The sequence below is a fragment of the Anolis carolinensis genome, chromosome 4 (assembly GCF_035594765.1).
Source record: "Anolis carolinensis isolate JA03-04 chromosome 4, rAnoCar3.1.pri, whole genome shotgun sequence".
Taxonomy (NCBI): domain Eukaryota; kingdom Metazoa; phylum Chordata; class Lepidosauria; order Squamata; family Dactyloidae; genus Anolis; species Anolis carolinensis.
Genome location: NC_085844.1, coordinates 10,639,595 through 10,658,703, shown reverse-complemented (window position 1 = coordinate 10,658,703; position 19,109 = coordinate 10,639,595). Strand labels below are relative to the sequence as shown.

The 19,109-nt window shown below is 39.4% G+C and overlaps 1 protein-coding gene across 1 annotated transcript in view; it reads right to left on the bottom strand.

Moving 5' to 3' along the window:
* Window positions 1-8,285, bottom strand: part of fam135b (family with sequence similarity 135 member B) — a 151,821-nt gene extending 143,536 nt beyond the window's left edge. Inside the window, exon 1 of the mRNA XM_008108335.3 lies at window positions 8,019-8,285. The gene's annotated coding sequence lies outside the window, so the exon portion shown is untranslated. The remainder of the gene's footprint in view (window positions 1-8,018) is intronic.
* Between the last annotated feature and the right edge of the window lie 10,824 nt (window positions 8,286-19,109).

The window sequence follows — 19,109 nt, the reverse complement described above, 5'->3', positions numbered from 1 at the left end:
CAATAAAATGACAGAGAAACAAGTCTCTAAAATTTCACCATTGGCACCAATGGACCAAATCTTATCAAAATGAAAACAGAACTCAGGGTTCCTAATTACAAATCCAAACAGCCCCCCTCCTAATCTCCTGGAATCTTCCCAAAAACAAAACTGGGGCACCCAAAATCTTATGTTTGTGTAAGCCTCCACCCCTCTGGAAGTAAACTGACATTTTGAATGATGTACAATACCCATATTCAGTTCAGGATCAAGGAAATAAAGTTGTGTACATGGTGCCATTATCTATTTAAACTAGATATTAGGCTTGATCGATCCACGAAAAATTTGATTCTAAACTCGTTTCAAAACTAGAGGGGGGCAGCTTTTCGTTTCTGATGGTATTTCCGAATTTGGCCCCCAAAAAATTTCGAAATTAACGAAAATTCGTTATTTTCTAAATTAATTCGTTAATGGCGGACGCGCATGCGCAATTCCCAAAAACAGCACAGAGGGAGAGGACTTTACAGGACTCTCCCACCCTCATTTTTTGAGTGATCTTCTTCAAACTTGGTACAGTGGTAGAACACATTTAACACTGATAGCTCACCAAAATTTGGAACGTTTCCCTTATCCTCTGATTTTTGGCGAATTTTCATAGCTTTTATAATAAACAATTTTTTAATAATTGCAGAAATCTGTTCCTGCTTTGAAAGTCTTATTTCCTGTTAAATTGGGTTGTCTTTACTGTGAAAGTCATTGTTCTACTTCAGAAACTTTGTTTTTGTGGCTGAAACTTTGTTAAATTGGTGTGTGTGTGATATATACTGTGTATATAGTCCCTGCATAATGTGTGTGTGTGTGTGTGTGTGTGTGTGTGTGTGTGTGTGTGTATAGGTAAAGGTAAAGGTTGACGTTAAGTTCAGTCATGTCTGACTCTGGGGGTTGGTGCTCATCTCCATTTCTAAGCCCAAGAGCCAGTGTTGTCCATAGACACCTCCAAGGTCATGTGGCCGGCATGACTACATGGAGTGCCATTACCTTCCCGCCAGAGCGGTACCTATTGATCTACTCACATTGGCATGTTTTCAAGCTGCTAGGTTGGCAGAAGCTGGAGCTAACAGCGGGCACTCACTCTGCTCCCGGGATTTGAACCTGGGACCTTTCGGTCTGCAAGTTCAGCAGCTCAGTGCTTTAACACACTTCGCCATCGGGGCTCATGTATATATAATATACATACACATACACACAATGTGGAGAATATGTGGAAAGGTAGATAGATAGATAAGTTGGGAGCCACAGCGAAGGCACCTTCCTGGGAGCAAGGTCTAATAATAATAATAATAATAAAAATAATAATAACAATAATAATAAAAAATCCCTTACAATATCCAAGATGGGTACCATTATTGGCAGAGAAAGCCAAGCTGTAGGAGTTGAAATCCAATCATTTATCCTCCCTATAGAATCAATTTTATATGCATTTTTATCTACAGAAAAGCTAAAATCAGGACAGTAAAAGAACAACACCCAGAAAATGGGAATTCCAGACAGGAAACAATCAGGGCCAGCTAATACCTCCCAACAAAGGATTCCCCCAGGTAGGAAGCAGCCAGGCTTTGAAGCTGCAAGGCTATTCAATGCTAATCAAGGTGACCAATTGCAACATTCACACTTGCCTCCCACAGACAAGAGTTCTTTCTCCCACCCTGGACCTTCCACAGATATATAAACCCCACTTGCCTAGCTTCGCACAGACGTCAAAACCTCACCGCCGGGCCCCTCTCTGTCTCTCTCGGTCTCGGCTCCATCCGCCGCCTTCCCGCCTTAGAGAGACACCAGGCCTGAGCTGAGGCGAGGCGGCGGCGGCCATTTCCCCCCTCCGTCTTCCTCCTCCTCCTCGGCCTCCTTCCCCCTCGCCCCCTCCCATTGGCTGAGCCCGTGACGCCCCTTTTGCTGAGGGGCAAAAGGAAAGGGCCTGAATGGTTTGGGTGATTTGCAAAAGCTTTTTTTTCCTAACGAAGAAAACGACGACATAACAAAAAACGGCCTCTCGCGATTCGAAACCGCGATATCAGACGTGTGGACAACCAATGCTTCAAAATTGCTTCAAAACAAACGAAAATAACGAATTAATAACGGTTAACGGGGGAAAACGAATTATTTGAGCAAGCCTACTAGATATATATCTGGCTGTGTGTCCAGTTATACAACACTAAGGTCAAATAACACAATCCACATGTAAATCTTTGCAGTAACAGTCCTCAAGTAGGATCTCTTCCAGCAATTTATGATACAGAAACAGAGTTAAGCCAATCATCATAGTATCACACCAACTAAATCAAAAACAGTTCAAGAACACATTAAAGCCACTCCACAAGTGCAGTGCCCCTTAAAAACTTGAGAGAAACCGTGATGGAAGCCCTTCTCTCTTTCCATTCATTTAGCAACTGAATAAAGGTGTCCGGAGAAAATGTGGTGAAAGTACTATTGTCTTCCTTTCATCTCTTTGATAAATAGAGTAACAAGGGGAACCACTATAGTCCTTGGAGACCAACCACTGGGCTTTGAGGTTCAATTTTACCCTGTGCATCAGGACAGAAAAGAATAATAGATAGACAGAGAAAAAGAGAGAAATGCCACTAAGATGCCACTGTTCTATGAATGGAAAGAAGGACTGATAAGGTATCCTGGGGGTTGCTGGACAGGGACAGAAAAGGATGACAGGGATGTAAAGAATTCTTCTACATTTTGGATTATATTCTGAATTGGGTGAGGTTTCGTGGTTCTTTTGAGGCAGGCTTTTTAAAGCTTCTGAAGTCCAAATCCAAACTCACAAGAAACTCACCGGTCTCTTTGCTTCTCAACAGCCACCATTTAGTAGCCTTCTATTGTTGAACCCAAGGTTAACAACAAAAATTGTGTGTGCTATCTTACACAGCTCCTATTCATGTAAACAGAGCAAGGGGAATATAATTCCTGAATTCATGAAGATATAAAGCATATCTGAGCACACATTAGCAATCTTTAAATAGCATTCTTTAAATCACTCTATCTACATGGAAGGTTCAATATGATTCTCCCCATACCATGAATTATGGTACCTGTAGAATTTGGATTTTTTAGATTTTTATCAGTTCATTTGGAGGGAGGTTTTTTTTGTTTTGTTTTTTTTTTGTTTTGTTTTTTACAAAAGTCTTGTCAAAAGTAGTACATAAACTGGATGACAGCATTCGATTTTATTTTATTTTAATCAAATTGATTTTGGGAGAAGATGAAGTTGACATCTTTGCCCAGTCCTAGTTTAGATACGCAAAAAGAATGAATACAGATTATTCATGTTCTAAAAATAAGAGATCATGCACTGGAGGAGATAGACTGAAGGTTTATGTGTCATATAACACACAGTTAATAGACTGTAAAACTCTACACAGTTATTTTCTAATGGATGCTAACAGAAATGGTGTTTTAAATTGGGCTGTGGTAAATACACTGAGTACATTTATGACAATGAGCTATGGTAATTAAGGGCAGCATCACAGTTTGAGATAGGTGGATCTGACAATTAATGTGGGGTCTGGAATGGATATCACAATGAGAATTTCTCAGTTGCCTACTGGGCTGTACTGGTTTCATCCATCAGCATGACTGTGTCTATGAAACATAAAAATCCTCTTCTATGCTCGAACAGAGAGAAAGATAGAGATGTTATTCTCTCAGTCACTGGTCTTGGGACAAACAGAATGGAGTTGTAATTTGATAGATTAAAAATGACCACCACAACCTACACACAGCGGCAAAGAAAAAATAGCCTATGAAGAAATGTATACTAATGATATTAAAACAGGAACAATATTTTATTGGTGTGTGTTATCTGCATTGCTGAAGAGATAGCAAGTGCTGCTTAAGGAAGTAACTAAATTGTACTGAAAAGTCCAAGAGTAATCCACATGCAATTCTGCAATGACAACATGCATTTTTGAATGGTGATGCTATGTCCTTACACACACAGTGTTTCAGTTTGCACTGTCACTTGGAAACATAGGAAACATTTCCCTAAAGTCAGATCATCTGGTATACCACAGATAGAGCCTAAAAATTCCTTGTGCAAAGGTCTTGCAATGAATTGGGACCTCCCATAAAAGGTTCAAGTTTAGCAGACATTGTATACTGGCTCTCCACTACACCTGTCACTTGCCCACCTCACATAGGAGGAAAAGTCTGTGATTTACTCACCCCATGAAGTAGCAGGAGATAGGACGAAATCCCACCCTCCCCATAGAAGATAGGAAGATATCAAATCATTTTACCTTCAGTAGTAGCGTAAAAGAAAGGTTAAGATGGCAATGTATATGCAAAGAAGAGAAGGAGGAACTTCAAATCCATCTTCCCACACAATTCCTCCTCCTCCTCCTCCTCCTCCTCCTCCTCCTCTTTCTCATCCACCTGCTCCTCCAGTGCCTTAGACTCCTTGTGAGTAAGCTCCATCCTTTATCCTTCCTCTTTCTTTTCTTCAGCCCAGGCACCTTTAGCAACACAATACTGTCAGGCTGCACATGACACTGCACACATTAATTCCTTACTTGAGCAATCTCAATGGACCTAGCAAAGGAACATTAAAGGAGATGAGACGGAGTCAGCAAACCCATCCAGCAAAGACAAAGCAGTAGTGGTACTGCTCCACAATGCAAGCTTCCTTGCTTTCCATTACACTCTGAGTCATGGAATCTAAAATCACCCTGCAAATTAGGTTTAGCAAACAGGAAACATTCCAAAGTGAGGTCAGGGACATATTTGTCACTTCTCTGCACCCTACTTCAAGAGGTGACCGTCTCACCCAGAATCATTATCTCTGGAATCAAGCAAAATTGAATTCAATAAAAACCCACTGTGTACCTTCACTGGCTTGAGTAGGAATATTACACTCTCTCTTGGAGTCTCATTGGATGCTTAGCATTCTCTGCTAGAGAGCTCCAATATTTGCAGTTCAGAAGAAGGCACAAGGACTCTCCAGTGAAGAGCTCTAAGAACTTTACCAAACTAAAAATCCCAAAATTCCATATAATAGGGACACAACAGAACTGGGCTCCGGGCTGTGACGCAGGCGGGAGAGCAAGCAGCTGCAATTAACTGCAATGAATCACTCTGACCAGGAGGTCATGAGTTCGAGGCTGCTCGGAGCCTATGTTTGTTTGTCTTTGTTCTATGTTAAAAGGCATTGAATGTTTGCCTATATGTGTAATGTGATCCGCCCTGAGTCCACTTCGGGGTGAGAAGGGCGGAATATTAATGCTGTAAATAAATAAATAAATAAACTGTATCCATCTGCAACAGCTGTGTAGTTATGATAACCCTTTGTTGTTATCTGCCTTCAAATCATATACAATTTATGGTGACCCTAAGGTGAATCTATCATTGTATATGACTTGTCTAGGGTCATCCACTGGAGCACCGGTGGCGCAATGGGCTAAACCCTTGTGCCGTCAGGATGGCTAACCTGAAGATTGGGTTGCTGACCTGAAGGTTGCCGGTTCAAATCTGGGGAGAACACAGATGAGCTCCCTCTGTCAGCTCCAGCTCCCCATGTGAGGACATGAGAGAAGTCTCCCACAAGCATGTTAAAATATCAAAACATCTGGGCGTCTCCTGGGCAACGTCCTTGCAGACAGCCAATCCTCTCACACCAGAAGTGACTTTCAGTTTCTGAAGTCGCTCCTGACATGGAAAAAAAGAGAAAAAAAATCCACTGGGATCCACTGGCCAAAATGGGATTCAAACCTTGGCTTCTAGAGTCCAGCCCTTAAACCACTACGCTTCTGAAAAGACATGTATACTATTGCATTCTACAGCATTTCATTGTCAAATATAAATGGATACACCCCGCTCCAATCCAGTTCTTTCTTCATTTAGGAGAGTTTTGCCCTGAACAAGCCCATCACAATTCAATTTGGATTTGGCCTCTGGCAAAATTCTAGAGATTTGCAAGACATAATTAAGCCAATATGTTTTGTAATCCTTCTTTACACGCTTGCTGATTCCTCAGACCAATTTTGCCTCAGGTTTTGCTCTTAGGGAATCCTAATGGCAAAACAAAATATCTGCATTATGGTCTGCATTCTCAGCTCAGAAAACTGGAACCCTTTGATTTAAAAAACGCAGGGGTGATGGTGTTGACCATTAAAATGGCCTAAAACCTATTATTGCCACAGATCATAAAAATATTTGGTTACAGACAACAATGGCTAAGATTAAATATCAGTCCCTTCCATTCTGCCTTCTTCTTCTTCTTCTTCTTCTTCTTCTTCTTCTTCTTCTTCTTCTTCTTTTGTAATCTCAAGTTGTTTTATTGAATTTATGATAAACAAGTCAAACAAAATTCTGTTACTTGAAGTGGTAAATTTCAATAGGTACAGATATTCCAATTATGGAAAAGATAATGATGTGCCTCTCAGGAAAACAGAGGTGGCAATCATAATTCAATCATACAAACATGATTGAATACACTGGGATTCAGAACAGATACCTTAGAACCAAGCAATTCAAACCTTCTGCCTGGATGATCAATTCTGTCCATACTGCTATCTCTCACATTTATTTTTTCCTAAAAACTCTATTTCTTTTGAATGTATCAAGAAATTTACAATTTTTGCAAGTTCTTACCAAAAGTAACCACCCCCAACTGTAATGTACACTCATGTTTACTTTCAGCTTTAGCTTCTTGACTGCACAAATTCATAAAATGCTTTAAAAAATAGCAAGACATCAGTGATCTGAAACGCTACATGGAATTTATCATTCTGAATGGATGCCGTTGTTGTCATGCGACTACTCTTAATTAATCTCAGGAATGAAAGGAGACGAAGTCCTACATCTGTGGTTGGTGAATCATAACAGCAGTGACATCAACCATTTCATGGTGGGACATAAAGCACATTGTGCATTTACAGATCAGACACAACTTCATATCAGCAGCTAGGGAGTATCCCAAATGTTATCGTCTAAAGTTGCATTAAAAGGCATGTATTTCCATTTTGGATTGGATGAAAACTTCACTGTGGATCTGTAGCTTTTCAGTACACACGTCTTGTTCAGTTGAGCCTGGCTAGTTCTCACTAACTTCAATGGGACTTACTTCATGATACATCTGCATAGAATCACAACTTCAGAATGGTAGGTTTGGAAGAAGGCAGCCAGAAGATTTGCCCAAAATCTGATCAATTTACAATCCAAATACTGGATTGAAGAACTGCCTAGCATATTTCATATGATACTGAATCTATGATGTGCACATGAACCACAAGCAAAAGAGTTCAATATTTTGAAATATCTCAGGTAAGAGAGACAAGACCTTGAGTAGATAGCACTATGTTAGCTAGACAGTATACAATCCACTATACGGCACCTACATGTGTTTAATATCAGTTTGTGTAAATTCAAGGTTACAGATGACCTACTATCCCATGAAGTTACTATCCTTTCTGCTTATTTTTTCTTCTCACTATGCAATGCAAGCTTTCTGGAGCAATGCCATCAATTTACCTTTACCCTCCTTCCCTCTCCTCCTTTTTCTTTCTCCTGTACACACATCGTGCTATTTTATAAAGGCCAGGAAAATATTTTCCTTCAGATATTTAATCAGATATGATAGAGCAATTTAACTGATGGATTTGGAATGAAGTTGATTTTTAAAAAAAGGATTATCTGTTTCTGTGTCATTCCTCTTTTCCCAAGCAAATGCCCACTTTCTATTTTGAAACACTCTGCAAAAACATTTCTATATGTGGCATTCGTGTATTCCCTCCCTCATCACCAACATACATTTCAAATCATTTCCTCTTTGAATATATTTGATTATTATTAGATGACAGTCATGAAGGAAAAGGGAGCAAGGAATGCTTTGGAGCAAAAATAGACATTGCTAAGAGAAAAAACAATCTCCGGCTCTTTTAAATGATTACTCAGTAGATCAGAAAGGCACAAAAATATGAGTAAGACAATCAAGGATGGAGAGTTGGCAAACAGTAGGAGGATGGAGGTTTTACCTGGGTCTTCTCTGGTTCATCTGCAGTGCACCGTCTTCAACTCTCTCCCTTTCTCTCTCTTTTAGTCTCTCTTCATTCTTTTCTATCCGTCCATCTTCCAGAAAATGACAGTGTAGCGGCGGCTGCACCTCATCACGGTCCTGGCAGCTGAGTTGGTCGACAAAGCCGGCTTGTTACATTGCAGCCAATGCTACCAGGCTCTGTCTCCAACCAAGGCTGCTGCTGTTCCTGGTACTGGGGATGTTAAAGAGGAGGAGGAGGAGGAGTGGGGAGGGGGAGGAGAAGAGCGGATGGAGCTGATGCTGTTGCCATGGTGATGGGATTCAGCATCACTACCCGGTGCAACAGCTGCGAGAACTCCTGGTTCCTTCGCAGGCAGGACCCAAGGAAGGTTGAAGTGCCAGCTGAAAGTAACCTTATTGCATAAGTCTTCCTTTCCTCAAACAATTCACCATATCTTGCTTATGTGCCGCGGTCACTCATTAGGGACGGAGCTCCTAACAAAGACCCTATTGTTTGGAGAGATACAAGGGAAGAAAAAAGAGTTACAAAACTAGCAGACTTTGAGAACAGAAAGAGCCTTGGGGAAAGTGCCAAGAGGTGTTAGGCTTGATGTTCTTGAGAAAAGGACACTAAAAAGAAAGCTCATTCTTCAATGTCCTCCAGAGTTTCAAATGCAGATATGACAGGCAGCCAAGAGAAAGCAAACATCTGAAATTAATGAGGTGGGGACGAACATACAGAATTTACAACAAAATCATATTGGGATGAATATGAAAAATTTGCAACTGAAAATATAGGATGCACAGAGCAAAAAAGCTGAAGATGTTGTGGTGGGAGACCCTCCCTGACATTATTTGTGATTTCAGGGCTAGGATAGACATGGAGTGGTGCCTAGGGTTGTCAGGATGAAAAGTGGAGGCAGCTCCTATATCTTTCACTGTTGTAGAAGATGGGATTTCAACAGATGTTATTTCTTACCTGATTGCATGACAAGCAATATGTGCTGAACCTCCCTCTTTCACACATATATTAAAAATACATTTCTCTAATTTTTTATTTGGTTTCTTTTCGTGTCAGGAGCAACTTGAGAAACTGCAAGTCGCTTCTGGTGTGAGAGAATTGGCCGTCTGCAAGGACGTTGCCCAGGGGATGCCGGGATGTTTTAATGTTTTTACCATCCTTGTGGGAGACTTCTCTCATGTCCCCGCATGGAGCTGGAGCTGATAGAGGGAGCTCATCCGTGCTCTCCCCAGGTGGGATTTGAACCTAGCAGCCTTCAGGTCAGCAACCCAACCTTCAAGTCACGAGGCTTTAACCGACTTCGCCACCAGAGACTCCTTTTGATTTGGTGAGTACTGGTTAGTAGGTGTGATGAGTAGGTGTGGTCTGATCCCCAACTTTGAGCCTCTTTGAGTCCCCTTTTGGGTGAAGAAAAGCGAGATAGAAATGAAGTAAATAAATAAATAAACTTATTTAGTTAGGGATCTGGTTCAGAGTTTAGAGCTGCTTAATTCCTCTCCCATTCCCATTTCTACAACTTAAATTGTTCCATTAAGATGCTGAATCATATGGAGGAAATTGCAAAGTATCTGTATTTGATTTTGACCTTAATTGCTAGCTCATAGCAATTTGGGGATGAGGTGATTGAAATTAAAGTCAGAAAATGGCACGGGGGGCGGGGATAAAATGTTTCTCCGACACTTTGAGTCCCCTTTGGGGGAATAAAGTGGAGTATTAATAACAACAACAACACTATCAGTCCCTTCTTTTTCATTATCTCTGTTTTCAGTGAAAGAAAAACGATGTTGCAAAGTCCCATATACATTTGCCTTTAAATTAAACTTAGCCTGTGCTTACACTGAAATCTCGGACTCACTGCTTGTGCATTCTTCTGAACTGAAATCTGAGCCTGGATGCCCAGGTTTCAGGAATGCCCAGGAATGCATTTGCACAGCTAGTGAGCCAACTGCACCTGTTCCTTGAGATGTCAGTTCTCACCAGAGTGACATATGCCTTGGTTAATCCTATTTGGACTACTGTAATGCATTCCACTTGGGGTTGCCTTTGGTAAGTTTTGGAAACTGCAATGAGACCAGAATACCTTCTCAGTGGCTTCTTTCAATTACTGAACTTCTTTCCACAGGAGGCAAAATTGGCCTCTTCCCTGCTTTTCTTTAACCAGAGAACGAAGACATTTTATCTAAGCATACTGTCAGGGAGGACATTGGAGTGCATTCTCTGTTGTTTTTTTAATGCATGTAAGTTTTGTTTAGTACCATATACCATTAAGCAGAGGGGAAGGGGGCCAGAAGATGTTATTTTGTTATGCATTTGAAACTAAGCAGGTGATGTAGGATATCAGAGATGTTTCTTAAGGGTCAGAAAGCCCTCACTAGTGCGGATCATTGCAGTGTAGGATTATACTATCTACCTCTTCTTTGTGGTTTCATCTACATTTGTAGGATAAACGGTGTTTGACCACACTATGACTCAATGTTATTGTATCCTGGTAGTTGTAGTTTGGCAAGGTCCAACTCTCTTTGCCAGAGAAGACAAGAAACTTTGTAAAGCTACAGCTTGCAAGATCCCATAGCACTGACCCCTGGTAGTTAAAGTGGGATCAAATGGTATTCATTTTACAGTGTAGATGCATCCTGTAAGTGGACATAAAATCAAACTCCCTCTTTTTCAGACTTTAAGGTGTTATGTTCCATGGAGTTAAATACTGAGCTAATTTGATTAGGAATTTTATCAGGCACTTCCTGATGTGCTCCCATGATGGAACCTCTATCAATTCTCTCAAAATTAATTAAGGCAAAAAGCAAGAGAGCAAGAGAACTCTAAGTCTCGCTAGGCCAACTATGAACCTGAAAATCTGCCAAAGAACCCATAATTGTTGAATATGATTATTCACAAAGTGCAAAAGCTTTACGCTTTTATTGCCTTTCTAACCATTTATCGCTGTAGGAAAGGACTTTGGCTAGATTTCATAAAACATTGTGATGACATCAGTGGGGAAAAAATAGAAGATCGTGATGGACAGTTGTTGTTGAGCTGGCATCAGAAAATAGCACTGGATACCTTTTTTGAAATCTCAGCTCTTTGATTGCAGTTTCACTTTGCTATGTTGAGCATCTTGAAATATTCTTACAAAACGTGCCATTAAACCTAACACATTTCTTCAGGTACCCCCCACTCCTAATATCTGGCCAAAGGGAAAAATAAACCAGTGGATTGGGCTACAAGTGAATCATTTTTACAACTATTGAACTGCAATGAGTTTTAAAAAGTTGTGTCTTTTGGGCATTGTACACCCCCTGCTCTGCCATAGAAACTCACTGAGTAACTTATAATAAGTCATACATGCTCAAACCCCTTAAAAAAACTTCTTGATATGCTTTAGCTTAGGATTGTCTTTAGTTGGAAACACTTTGGAGGCACACAGAAGGTCATCTAAACTGTACAATTAATACAATTTGACACTATTTTAACTACCATAGTTCCATGCTGTAAAATTCTGGGTCTTTTAGTCTGGTTGAGACACCAGCACTCTTTGGATGAGAAAATTAAAAACCTTGATTTCATAGCATTGAGCCATAGAACTTAAAGTGGTGTTGAATTGCAGTAATTCTACAGTGTAGATGAACCCAACAAACATGACAACATGGAAATTATACTACTAATTCAATATACAAGGGAGCAATGCAAAACATATTTAATTATATATGAGACGAAGAGACTATCAATGGAGTGGCCTCATGTGAATTCCGATGGAATCAAGAGAAACAGCCATCTTAGAGAAGTGCTACGACTACACAATATGTGAAAGTGGGTTTAATTAAATTTGAATAGAAGTGGGAAGGATTCTTCTACGCCCGCAACAAATAGCAAAGTTGTAGAATAAAATTTGGATTTTAAAAAATGTTCTGCATTACATTTGGAGAGATCTTCATAGAAAAGAAAAGGTCATAGGAGTCCATTAGATTGGTATAATTGTCTTGGGAAAGATTTTAAGATGTAGCCTAGAGAGAAAACACATATTTGCTACATAATCTTTTCAGGTCTCATAACTAGGATGAGTACTTAAGAGCATTCTTGAGCCAACTGACTTATGGTACTACAGGGAAAGGTACTCCAGTGCCTTACTACATTATTATTTATTTGCCAAGCTGTAGAAAATATACATATAAATTGCCAGAGCAGACAGATGGGACTGTTTGTTTTCCCGGGTGGTTTTAACTGCTTTCAGAGTTAACAATGCAAAAGTACCAGTTGGTGCTTAATAATTATATTGTTCTTTCCACCAGTCGAAGTTTGCTGACAAAGCCTTCAAAAGCAATTTACATCAAATTCCCAATTACTCTGATTCTGTACAACCAATATGAGAAACAGTCTTCCACATTAGCACCCAAGTAAAAATTCTACCAATGTTTTCTCAAATAAGGAAAAGGGAGAAAAATCTATGCTTCTAATTGGGTATGTAATTCTCCACTAACTTTATTCTTTAAGTAATGTTAGCAATTTTTTTCCACTGCAAAAAGGATTCATCAACCATACCATTTGTGCACCGAACAAGATCCAAATTACTAATGGGTTTTGAAAATGGTACTTTTTGGAGCCTATTAGCAACTTGGGAGTCATTCTCATCAAAATTGTCACATAGTTATTTTACACAACACTCCCTAGCTTTTTCTCTGTGGAAAAGAACATTTTCTGCTTGGAAAACAATATGGAACTATATTATTTTCTGTGCAGAAAACAATATTTCTGCATTGAAATATTGTTTTCTGTACGGAAAATAAACATCTGTGAATTTGGTGCACAAGAACGTCTGAACTGTGCAAGATTCTTGTTGTCATTATGGCAATCAGATTGATTGATAACTAGCAAACAGAGGGAGAAAAAAAGTGAAGAGTAAAGACATCACACTGGCAATGAAGTTCGGCATAGTTAAAGCAATGATATTCCCCATAGTAACCTATGGATGTGATAGCTGGACCATAAGGAAGGCTGAGCAAAGAATGATAGATGCTTTTGAAATGTGATGTTGGAGGAAAATTCTGAGAGTGCCTTGGGCCACAAGAAGATCAAACCAGACCATACTCCAGAAAATAAAGCCTGACAGCTCACTGGAGGGAAGGATATTAGAGGCAAAAATAGTATTTTGGCCACATAATGAGAAGACAGGAAAGCTTGGAGAATATAATGATGCTGGGGAAAATGGAAGGAAAAAAGAAGAGGGGCTGACCAAGGGCAAGATGGATGGATGGTATCCTTGAAGTGACTGGCTTGACCTTGAAGGAATTGGGGGTGATGAAGGCCAACAGGGAGCTCTGGCGTGGGCTGGTCCATGAGGTCACAAAAAGACGGAAGTGACTGAACGAATAAACAACAAGAGTATTTTCAGGGAAAAAAATCCATAACTATCCTCAACTCTTGCTTAAAAAAGATCCTTCACACTTTTTCCAGGGAAACCGTTCCAAAATAATTGCTTAACGGTATCATACTTAGCATCTTGGGAGAACTAGGTCCCTAGAGAGACATGCTGCAACAATATTGTCTACTGGTGTTGCATGGCAGACACCAGCTTAACCTAAGCATTTCTCTCCTTTGTAATCTTACTTTCAGCTCAGAATGTGTTCAAAAAGAAAGAAGGCACATTGATGTCCCATACATATTAACATCAAGCAATACTGCATTATGCATGTTCAGCTGGTGACCTTTCCATATATCTACACATACTTCTTCAAACATATTTTCCACAATTGGCTGGCAATTCACACTTTTAGAGTTGAATTGTCTTCACAGCAATAAGGTTTGTGATCAAGATCAGCTATAATGACTTAATAGAACAAAAATTTTCAAAGACAGTATCTTACTGAGGACCAGATGTTAGACTCAAAGAACAGAAGAGTCTGTGACCTGTATGCCCTCCAGAAACAACTGGCTGGTAGTTCTAAGGATTGATGCTGCACTATATAAAGCTTTGGTGAGATCCAAGAAGGCTTTCATGAGCACCCTAGGTTAGTCTCTACCCAGCAAAAGTGTGGAACAGGAAGCATCATCTACAGACATATTAGGCATTCAAAAGGAGAGATAAGGACTTTAAATTTTATTTAAAATGAGCTTAGATATGCATTTCATACCTTGCAACATTTTGCAAAAGAAAACTTGAATAACATCAAAGTGTGATTAATTTGGCAAAACATGTGTTTATTTTCTCATAAAAATGAAATACATTCAAGGATTAGAAGATTAACAAAAAGAGTCATGCCATTTTAAAATTAGGGATTGAAAATTATTTGAGAAATGTTTTAAAAACATGCTTTTGGAATATTGAGAAATGTTCAAATGAAGAATCTTGGACTGATAAGAATCTTGCAGTTGAGAATATATTCAGTACAAAGTTACACACTGTTATTTTGCATAAAACAGTTCTTTTATGCAGAAATTAATATTTTTGTGTCAAAATATTATTTTCTGTGCAGAAAATTTGATCTCCATCATAGCTTGAGCACTGACCTCTGACTCTAGAAACCAGAGTTCAAATCCCCACAAAGATGTGAAAACTCACTGAATGACTTTCGGCAAGTCACATTCTTTCAGCATCAGAGAATAGCAATGATAAACTTTCTCTTAACAAATTTTGGGGAAAAAAAAACCATGAGTGGATACATGATAAGCCTTATGCTCACTGGACAATGGAAATAACTTGACACGGTTTTCTAAGAGTTTTTTTGCAGCAGGATGAAAATTGCTGAAATTATTTCTTGCAACCTTTGAGAAGAAACTTCATGAAAAATTATATCAATAGTGAAAATATGGATCTGGTGTGTTTCCTTTCTTTTTGAAAAGAGGCCAAGTGTCTGATCATAACTCGGTTTGAATTTGGCAGGGTCCCTAAAATCTTAACAGAACTGCTTGAGAGTCTGCATCCAAAATCAAAGCCTGCAGCCAGTCATCTCTGATATGGCGTGCCCCTGTGAATAAAGAACTTAGCCATCCGTGCTTCAGGGAGTTCTCTGAATATGAAAAAGGCAACCCAGAGGAGAAAACAGCATCGGAGTTGTGTGGCTATGGAAAGCAACACATCTTGAAATGCAGAGAGTGTTCTAAACTTTGCTTCTGTGCACATTTGAGATGCAATGAGCAGAAGTCATAAGCTTTAATGCAGCATCCTGAATTCCAGTTTGACCTGACTCTCCAGAGACCGTCTGTCAGAAAGAGTGACATTGGGCAAGATCATGGGCCCTGGTTCATTCTTTGTGTCCTTGGAAGATGAAAGATAGATAAATAGGTAGACCAAAAATAGAATGCAGAACTTATTTATCAATTTATTCAATAGCCATGCTCGAAAAATAATGACCACGGAAGTGTTTGTATGTCTTTTTAGGTCCTCCATGGCAATAGCATGGTGTGCTTTCCTCTCAGGTATAGTCAAAACATAGGGTTTCCTAATGTGTATTCAAATATCCATAGGATGTGTGTGTGTGTTGGAATGTATCCTCAGCAGATATAGGAACTGTATTGTACACAAAAAATAAAAATGAAATCCAGAAAAATTCTATTTGACACAAAAATATATACAAAGCAAGGGGGTGGGGGCGGAAAAAGAAAGAAAGAAAGAAAGAAAGAAAGAAAGAAAGAAAGAAAGAAAGAAAGAAAGAAAGAAAGAAACCCTTACCTGCACTGAGAAACCAGTTGGATGGATTCACATCAAGGGTCAACATTCCTGTTCAGAATAGAAACCACTGCTTTAAGTGGCTCTGGACTTATAAGTTTGTACATGTAGACTAGACCCTTTACCACCCATCTAGGGCTCTTGTCCAAACCAGTGGGAGTTTCTCAAATGAAACTTGAGATATAAGTGATGGAATTCACTTGAGGATTTACTCTTTTGTTGGTGGACTTCAATCAATAGTGACCCTTTGGGTCACTATAAATCGGCAATAACTTACATAAATAACGTACCACCAAGTTAATTTACACTATCAAGACTTGCCATCAGTTGGGGGTGCCTCCACCCAGCAACAATATAGTACTACATAATATAATAATATAGTGCTATGGTAATAACATAATATATTGTATATACATATAATATCAATACTAATATTATAATGTAATGCAATATAATACTACTAATAATATTAATTTTTAAAAAGTAAAGGTAAAGGTTTCCCCTGACGTTAAGTCCAGTCGTGTCCGACTCTGGGGGTTGGTGCTCATCTCCATTTCTAAGCCGAAGAGCTGGCATTGTCCATACACATCTCCAAGGTCATGTGGCCGACATGACTGCATGGAATGCCATTACCTTCCCGCTGGAGCGGTACCTATTGATCTACTCACATTGGCATGTTTTCGAACTGCTAGGTTGGCAGAAGCTAGAACTAATTGCGGCCGCTCCCGCCGCTCCTGGGGTTTGAACCTGTGACCTTTCGGTCTGCAAGTTCAGCAGCTCAGTGCTTTAACTCACTTCACCACTGGGGCTCCTATAGTACAATATAGTAATATATAATGCTAATTTTTGCTATGCTAATGATATAATATATTGTAAGACACATTGGAACCAATGCAAAATGGGTTGATAAGCAATGGGCACTGGTAGACCCCAATGTGAATTGGGACACTGTTGCCTGTGCCCTGATTTACACATGTATATTTCACTAACAAGCATGTGTTAAGTTATGCTAAGTATTAGGGGTGTGTAAATCTTCATTTTTTAATTGTAAATAAATTGTAAGTTTTGTATATACAGATATTAAGAAGCATAAGGGGCAGCCATGAAAAAAAAACTTAAGATTTACAAGAGAGTGACCCTGACCTCGGGATGAGTTATGCAAGTCTCATAAATGGATCCAGGTCTTTATTACAGGCACTGCTTCCCTCAAAAGGATCCTAAGGAGGATGGGGAGGCCAGAGTGGAGGAAGAAGCGAGGAAAGGGGGGATGCCTAGCTGGATAGCTGGGCAAGGAAGAAGCCCCTCTGCACATGGCTGGCCTAGAAAGAGAGGCAGATACTCACACAGAGGCTTTAAAGTTGGAAACGAGCAGAATAATGGAAAATGTCGTTTAGTGCACAGCCTTTTGAATTCTCTGGCACTGCCTACCTGGAGACAATGCAGCACCTCCATTTAAAAAATAATTTCTCCAACTTGGAGAGGGAAAACCTAAGCACTTTAATACAGGAAACAAACAGAATTCTGGGAAATGTAGTTTAAGGCGGGGCCTTTTGAAATCTCTGCCACAGAAGTCTTCAGCTACTCAAACTTCATTTCCCAGAATTCTGCTACAGCCTTGTGCCACCTCCTCCTCCTCCTGCTCCGTGTTCGTTCTCTTAAGAGATTGTGCAATAAAAGAAGGGGATTGTTGGGAGTTGAACCAATCCTTGCAAAGTTGAGAGGCAGTACAGTAGAGTCTCACTTATCCAAGCTAAACGGCCGGCAGAGTCTTGGATAAGCAAATATCTTGGATAATAAGGAGGGATTAAGTAAAAGCCTATTAAACATCAAATTAGGTTATGATTTTACAAATTAAGCACCAAAACATCATGTTATACAACAAATTTGACAGAAAAAGTAGTTCAATCCGCAGTAATGTTATGTTGTAATTACTGTATTTACGAATTTACCACCAAAACATCATGATATATTGAAAACATTGACTACAAAAATGGCTTGGATAATCCAGAACCTTGGATAAGCGAGTCTTGGATAAGTGAGACTCTACTGTATTTCCAAAGTTTACCTAGTAAGTTTTCTGTTGTTGCTGTTGTTGTTTCAAAGACTGGATAGGCATCTGTTGGGGGTGATTTGACTGTCTGGCAGAATAAAGGAAGATGGACTCCCCCCCCCCCTGCACTTAATGAAAAGTAATGAAAAATTAGTTATACAGACTGTTAATAATATTTTAGAAACAGTTTAGAAATGATTATCTGCCCCCCTTAATTTTGTAATGAGTATTGAAATATTTTTTCATCAATTGAACAGGCCTACTAAATATACTGTGTTAGAAAATTCCACCCAAAATACTATTCAGTCTATCATAAACAAAATATATGTGCCTTCTCCTGCTATGTTTGCTTTGACTATATCTGCCATTTCTCATCTTTTTGGGGGAGGTGAGTAAAATAGTGTCTTTTAAAAATGCAAATAAAAACAGAATTAGACCTTTGGTTTTCCTCTTCCTTTCACCCTGTTGGTGCTCTGACACTTATAAATGAGGTGAAGACAGCAATAACCTTATCTGGCTGATCAGCACAGCATGTGTAGGTCACATTGATGAAAAAGATAACACAGTCTTGCAAACAGAATTTAATCTTGCCACCAATCACTTAAACTCACACAGAGAGAGTCAACAACAGAGCAGGCCTGATTACCTTGCTTGACACTGAAATAGGGAATAAGGGGATAGAATGGATTCTATGAGATAGCCCTTCATGCTGGTGAACTGGACCTTCCAACTTATAGACCCCCTACTATGTTTCCGTTTTCTGTCCCCTTCACAGTGTTATTGAGCCATTGTTCCCCCTTACCAAAAAGAATAAAGACAATGAAGAGATGTCAAGCAAGTTATATGTTTTATTTCTTTATTTTTAAAACATTTTTCAAAGTTGCAAAATGCCAAAGCTACTAGAGGCTCTGGAATGGACCTTAACAGCAGCTACACCCTGAAAACTCTTATCAAATGTAACCCTTCAATAAATGTATCAACTTGATTATTTTGTCTAACTTGTATCTCAATTCCTAGAAGTATAAAATGTATAAATTGCATCAAATGAATTTATCAGAATGTATCTTGAAGACAGCTACCTCTCCATGCCCTCCGTCTTGGGGGAAGGAAATAATGGACAGTGTCCCTCCAGCTATTTCCCAAGCCAGGTAAATATCAAAACATTGGTGTATATATGCAGACGGATGATCCTGTTTGTCTTCAAGATGAGCTCAGTATGTTTTCCATTTAACTTGAGACTGAGAATCTGTCACTCCCATGGAAGAAGGGGCTCAGCAAACATTAATTCATTAATTCTATGAACAGGCAGCCAAACCCTTGATAATCTGAAATTATCACCTTTGTCTTTTGGGTCTTG